Source organism: Berghia stephanieae, chromosome 12, assembly GCF_034508935.2.
Source record: "Berghia stephanieae isolate SIO BIC M18660-M18661 chromosome 12, UCSD_Bste_1.3, whole genome shotgun sequence".
NCBI lineage: Eukaryota > Metazoa > Mollusca > Gastropoda > Nudibranchia > Aeolidiidae > Berghia > Berghia stephanieae.
The window spans coordinates 17,602,695-17,610,194 of NC_088371.1; the positions used below are offsets into that span (position 1 = coordinate 17,602,695).

At 36.7% G+C, this 7,500-nt stretch overlaps 1 protein-coding gene across 1 annotated transcript in view; it reads left to right on the plus strand.

Moving 5' to 3' along the window:
• Positions 1 to 7,500, plus strand: part of LOC144957907 (beta-1,3-galactosyltransferase 1-like) — a 126,653-nt gene that overhangs the window by 18,130 nt on the left and 101,023 nt on the right. The window contains exon 2 of the mRNA XM_078889452.1: positions 2,427 to 3,057. The gene's annotated coding sequence lies outside the window, so the exon portion shown is untranslated. The remainder of the gene's footprint in view (positions 1 to 2,426; positions 3,058 to 7,500) is intronic.

The following is a 7,500-nucleotide window of genomic DNA, read 5'->3' on the forward strand; positions in this document are numbered from 1 at the left end:
TAAAAAGCAACCCCCCCCCCCCCTCCCAAAGATAAATAAGCACACATAAAGGTACGGTTGTTTTTATCTAGATAATTTCCCATGTGTGGCCTATCGCTTCAATACAGCATTAGTCTATGTCCGCATCAACTAGACACACGAAGAAAATAAATAAGACTATCAAGTATGGAAGTTTAGTGATTTTAAATACAGTAAAATTACTTTAAACCGAAAGAAGCTAAACCGAAAAATACCTTAAACCGAAAAGAATTTAATAAATTGTACTAGTTTCTTCATTATCTTTGTACTAATTCTTACGATGAACCGAAATACTTCTAAGAAGGACTTTCTTTAAACCGAAACAACTTGAGAGTACCTTCCCTTTTTCTCTTTCTATTTTTCTCCGAAAATTCGGGAAGGTGGCCACACGTAATAATGCCCGGCGATATTAAAACAAAGAGCGTAAGTATATGATGAGGGTGATGGGTGGGTGGGGGGGGGGGGGGGGTAGGCAAACACTTCAATCACTGCACTTGGGTTTGGCCAGCACCACTATCGAAGACTGGAAAAGGAAGACAACGGGTGACTGGCAGGTGAAAAATGAGGAAAGAGGGGGAGTTGGGGTGTAGAATCACGCAAGCGAGATGTTCTCGCTCGTGTGTTGATGCTTTGGAACTGACTGGATTTTCAACATACAATAAGGAGGGGGGTGGTAGACAACTTACCATTGACATGCCATTTCATTTCCACTTTGATTAAATGTGTGTGTGAAAGGGGGGGGGGGGGGGGGGTTCTATGTAATGTAATTAGGCATTTGAACCTAATGGCTTTTCAACAAAAGAGGGGTGTGTAGTTGACAACTTAGCATTGACACGCCTTTTCATTTCCATTTCACTTCACCTCTGAGTAGCTGCGCATCATTCATTATCACGCCTTTTCATTTCCATTTCACTTCACCTCTGAGTAGCTGCGCATCATTCATTATCATTTATCGCACAAGAACTTTCGATCTTATTTTAGCTTTACATTTTACTAAAAGAAAGCACTATGCTTAAACATTGGAGTTTAAAATCATAATACTATGTGAAGTCGATGAAAAAAAAGGTTTATCAAGACGGAGATATGTAAAATACGCGGCATCCCAAACTCAACTCTTTCAACAATTTTGAATTGAAAACGAAAACCCCCAAAAATATTTTTAAAAAACACCAAAAAAAAAAAAAAAAATTATAATAATAAAATTGAAAAATAATAATTTTTAAAATGGTTACGAAGACGGCATTTATTCAACTACTACATTTAAGGGGAAACCCATGATCATACGATTAAATGAGCAAATTTCTTAAATAGTTACTACCATTGAAAAACATCGAAAAACGGGAACTTGCTTTAAACCAAAATGTCTTTAAACCGAAATGGTTTAGAAGGTCCCCAAAATTTCGGTTTAAAGTAATTCTACTGTATATGCTTTATTCAAAGAGAATGAATCATTTTTTAAAAACGTGTGCTTTTTTACAGAGCAATATCATCCAAACGTGTTCAAAGCTCTTTACAAGGGGTCCTGCTTTATTGCTGGCCAACTAACTTCGCGGAGGTTGTGTGTGTGGGAACTGCGATCTCAAGTAGTCGGTGAGAGAGAGAGAGAGAGAGAGAGAGAGAGAGAGAGAGAGAGAGAGAGAGAGAGAGAGAGAGCTAGCTCTAGTAATGACTAGCGTTAGAGACGATCTTTTTTTGGGATCGTGGATAGCTCATACGGTAGAGTCACTATCTCACAGGCCAGGCGGAGCTGTCGTACCAGTAAGGTCGCGGGTTCAAACCCCCATCACTACCGCGAAATTTTTAAATTCTCTATTGTCTTCTTGCATTTGCCTACTCACTTCATCTCTTGTTGTTTACAAGGGGTCCATAGCTTAGATAAGAGTAACACTTAACATGTAGGACGAGACATGGCGCCTGTTAGGCGATATAGCAATAAATTGTTTCTGACAGACACAAAACTGTTAACGATCAGGTTCTCATTATACATCAAGAGTACGGTGAAAGAAAGTGAGTAAATAACCTTTTCCAAGGATTCAATCAACTATGCGCCGCTCAGAGTCAGAGCGGGACTCGAACCCAGTATCTTCCGATCCGAAGGTGAGTGTCATACCTACCACAAAATTACTACATAACCACACAAAATATTATTTTAACCGTGACTGTTGATTTAAAATGTACTGTAATACTGTTCATTTGCACGTCGAATTCATTCTTCTCAGCATATAAATCATGTGATAGATATCATCGTTTACAATCGGTTGGTCTCATTTAATTCACCTTTTTTTCTTTGTTTGTTTTTCTTTTGTTTTGTGTGTTTGTTGTTTGTTTTTTTTTGTTATTTTTTTTTTGTTTTTTTTTTTTTGTTTCTTTTTGTTTTGTTTTATTTATTTTTTTTTTACTTGAACTAGAATGAACTGTGACAATCAATAGTAACTGAGGCAGGACTTCAGCTGCTCTACTCCATGGAGCTTTATAGGAACGAAGGAGCAAACTTGACGCCACTCAGCTCTTTTGTTTTTGTTTTATTTTGATTTTGACAGCCATTTTAGTTATTCGTTCTCACAAAATTATATCAATCAGACTTATAAACGTTAAAAGTTACACACAGTTTTTTTGTTTTTGTTTTTTGTGTCGGTATGTTTAATTCAGTTGGCGGATGTTGTGAGTATTTTAACTAAACGCATCAGCATCAATAGCCATTTAAAAAAAAAATAAAAATGTGTAATAATAAGACGACGTTGTGCCTCATTTTCATTAAATTCTCCGGATGATTCGTACAACTAACTAGCAGCACTGCAGGTACCTACATCAAAGTGTGCGTGTTCTGGGGTTTTTTTTTTTGTTTTTTTTTTTTTGTTGGATTCCCTGTTGGCAACCAGTACTAGTTTTCAAGTTATTAAATCGATCGGCTTAACAGTGGATCATTATTCATTGCTCCAGGATATATAATATTACACGGCACGACCTATTCTAGAAGATTCACCACACTGTCAACGATTTGGGCGTGCGTTTCTTGTTAGCCTACATACTAAAAAAAAGGTAAGATTACAATAAACCCCTCTTATATAATATATATATATATATATATATATATATATATATATATATATATATATATAAAATATAAATAACTTAGCGACAAGATAAATATCTGAATAAGTGTGTAATGAAAGGTGCCGGACAAAACTACAAGAAAAATTACCATCCCAAAACAATCAGTCTACCTAGGATAGGGATCGAACCTGAGACACTCTTGATTACCATTACACCACATTTCATACACACTTGTTTAGATCTTTATCTTAGCCCATTGCCTGCTCCCTATTTTCTCAATTTAACATAGCGACATATTATTATGTAAAAATTGAGCTTTATATTGCGCAATATCCGCTAAATGTGCTCAAAGTGCTTTACAAGAGGTCCGTGGTCAACAGCAACATTTAACATGTAGGACGGGACATGCGCCTGTTTGGCGATTTTACACTTTTTTCGGACAAACACCGCTTTTAACGACCAGATACTCATTTTACACCTGAGTACGGTGAGAGAATGTGAGTAAATAGCCTTTTCCAAGGACTCAACTATGCGCCGAGCGCGAGTCTCGAACCCAGGACCTTCCGCCTTCCGATCCGAAAGCGAGTGTCATACAACTAGACCACATAGCCGCATTATGTAAAATATACCAAAGGATGCTCAATTCTCTGAAGCTTTGTTTGATGTTCATTTTAAATTTATATTTCATTTTAACAACTTACACCAAAGTAGCTATCTAGCTAGTGATGTTTCTAACAACACCCTCTTTAACGCAAATTTGAGAAAGTATCAACATAAATCAATAGTAGTAAAGTGGGTATAATGAAGTAATATATATATATATATATATATATATATATATATATATATATATATATATATATATATATATATATATAATATATTGAAATAACAACAGTCAACAAACCAACTCAGTCCTGACGATGGCTAATTAGGCCTGAAACATTAATGTAGACTGTCTCAAACATTGTGGTAAATATTAAAATAATAATTCGCTCCATTACTACATGTCGAGCACTTTTCGTACCATATTTGTATCAAACACGATTCAATATATGAGCCAAGGTCAAAAGGTGCCAATTTTTTTCCTCAAAATAAAAGTGACATAATAGTCCATTCATGTTTCTATAAATGTAGCAAAAACCCTGTACTTCATGAATCAAAGGCCCTTTAGATAACTTTAAGGTCTAACGCAGCATAATATCATAAACAATACCTATTGGTTGATGGTGTCACCTGTGACCGGTGACACTAAAATGAGACAAAAAACTCAATAACCAAATGATTTTTGTTGAGTATCAAACTTTTTTTAGTAAGTTATAGACAAAAAGACACAATCAACAACAATCATAGTACAATAATATTACCAACTATTGGAGAAAATATTGATTTTTGGTGTCATCGGTCACAAGCAACATAGAATGCAAATATATTATTTCATAAAAATGTTTGTACATTAACAACAACAACAATATTGCATTTGCTTATTACCAGCAATGTTCAGAAACTTTTGGAATAAAATGTTGGGAAATAATGTGATCAAAGCATATCTTATTTAGCGACATTGTGTCACTTGTGACATTAGACCGATGACACCATTACTTATGTCACAAGCAATACCAAATTGCAATTTCGACAATATATCATTAATTTCAGTCAAACCAGTGTAATAACCACATTTAAATATGGAATTTAATAATATTTCAGAAACCAAAGACTTCAAAAATAAAAATATACATGGAAATTAGAGCATCTGAATGTGACTTGTGACATAACACCGGTGACGCCATTACTTAAGTCACAAGCAACACCAAATCACACTTCCTTCCATAATATATCATTATTTTCAGTCAAAAAAGCACAATAACCTACTCTAAAATGAAATTCAATAATATTTTAAGAAACTAGATACTTCTAAATTGGAAATTTACTGAGAAATTAGTAATACCATTGTTGCTATTACTTTGGTTAAAATCGGCACTAGAACGTAATTTTGCCTCAATAAATCAAGAATAGCAACTGAACACATGTAATATAGCCTGTTAAAATGTAATTCAATGACATTTCAAGCTTTGAAGAACATGAAAACAGAAATACATTAGAAACTTCAAACTTAAGTGTCACCTGTGACATTTTAACCAATGGTCACAAAAAGTACCAGAAGTCGCACAAACACTAGATAAATATCAGCCATGGTTATGAATTCATGTAACCATTCCGTAACATCCGCCCTACTTCTCAAATCTGCTAGTTTGTAGTAATTTAGTGTGTTAATAGTAAATCAAATCAAATTTCTTGACAACCCTTCTATTTATCTGGACTCGTCAAAAGCTTGAGTTTTGTCTTTTTCTTGATTGATACAACCCTGAAACATAAAAAAATAGAATTACAAGGAAATAATTAATTGTATCAAAATCACAGTCTTATGTGAGATGTCATAATATCATATTTGTAAATAGAATAACAGCTGAAAACATAATTTTTTGGTGGCACTTTGTAATATCCAATATAAAGTGTTGCTTGTGACAATGTAGAATAGCGATGACACCAAAGTTCAACTTACCTTTTCTCCCTGGAGCCACGCTGGAAAGGCAAATGAAAGTGCTGCACTTCAAAGACTGGTAAGAAGGGTGGATCAAAATTGCGAATCGCCATTTAACGAAACAAACTTCCACGTGTTCACGCATGTCGTGTTGCTTGTGACAAATGACACCAAAACCAATAAACCTCAATATCGGTAAAACGGTATATATTTACTTCAAGATTTGAGTTCAGATAGTAAATCTATGCTTTTTTCTCTTTCACGTTGTTTATTTGATATTCTGTTGAACAGAGTATGTTGAGCTATCTCATTTTATCTCTTCTTCATATTATCAATTGATTACAAACATTTACCCAATGAAAAAAGCCCATAATTAAGTAAAAATCAAATTTTCTTAACACTGGTATCAGGCGGGCACCTTTTGACCTTGGCTCATATATATATATATATATATATATATATATATATATATATATATATATATGTGTGTGTGTGTGTGTGTGTGTGTGTGACGGCAGTAGCAGGGGAACACGGAAAGTCCCGGTCCTACTTGCTGACGGCACTGCTAGAGGGACCACGACGGTGGACGTCACCATTGACTGTCCATATTTTAAAGGTGAAGTCAGTGCGGTGGAAATGGAACACCCACTATTTGACGTCATCCTTGGAAACATACCAGGGGCGAAATGTCCTGGTATGTGTAACAAACGTTCTGTGCGAGCAGTCGAGACACGAGGCTCAAAGCACAAGAAGACGAAGAAGTTAGTGACGTTACCTGCCCCGAAAATTGACGTGACGCCTGCATATTTAAAGGCTCAACAAGAAGCTGACACATCAATAGCTAAAGCTAGAGAATTTGCAAGCAGCGGTGAGAAGAAAATCACCAACAAGAAAGTAAACAGTGGTATGCATACGAGGACGGAATCCTGTACCGCCACTTCACTTCGCCCAAGGTACACCATGGAAATCCAACGAAACAGGTGGTGCTACCGAAGGGACTGCGCATCACAGTCATGCAGCTCGCGCATGAGGGTGTCTTTGTTGGACACTTGGCGGCCAAGAAGACAACAGAACGCATTCTAGAAGCGTTTTATTGGCCGAGCATTTGGACTGACGTGCGCAAATTTTATCGTTCATGCGATGTATGTCAAAGGTGCGTACCAAAAGGTAAAACCCAGAAAGTTCCCCTTCAGGAGATGCCCTTAATTGAGACTCCATTTCCGCGTGTTGCTGTCGATCTCGTGGGGACGATCATGCCGGCATCAGACAAGGGAACCAAGAACCATGGTCCAGTCTATTCGGCCAGGCTAGTTTAAGCTGCTGAAGAGATTGCTCAGACATTTCCTGGTCTTTTAGACAAAATCCAAGATTTTGTCTTAAGTGGGGGGCTGTAAGGAAATACCTTTGCGTTTATGGCGCTGTAGGGAAGTACCTGTGGTATGCACGACTCAGGACATCCAACCTTATCTTGATTTATTTCTTTTGTCACTCTAAAACGTGAGGGTGTAGCATTTCCGTCGTGTCTTAGAGTCTGATCTTCGACATCCCCAATTTAATCCCTGACGTTATCGGAGCTGCGAATGGCCATTGTCTCCATAGACCATGGTTGACTTCGTGACGATCCATCCATCGTACGCGCTTTGTATTCATTTAGGGGTAAACATGTTTAGGGGGAGAAGAACATTAAATTACAACACCCACCCCCATTTCGCCTCGAGTTTTTTCCATGATTCATGCGAATAGGGATGGTAAAGATAGTGACTTTTAATTTCATCTTCAGCTCTGCTATAAGTCCGTGGTGGAGAAGGACGTTTTGTATTTTCTGTTGTGAAAGTCCATAGTAACGTTCTATCACGGCTTCTAACTCTGTCTCTGTTGTGAGACAG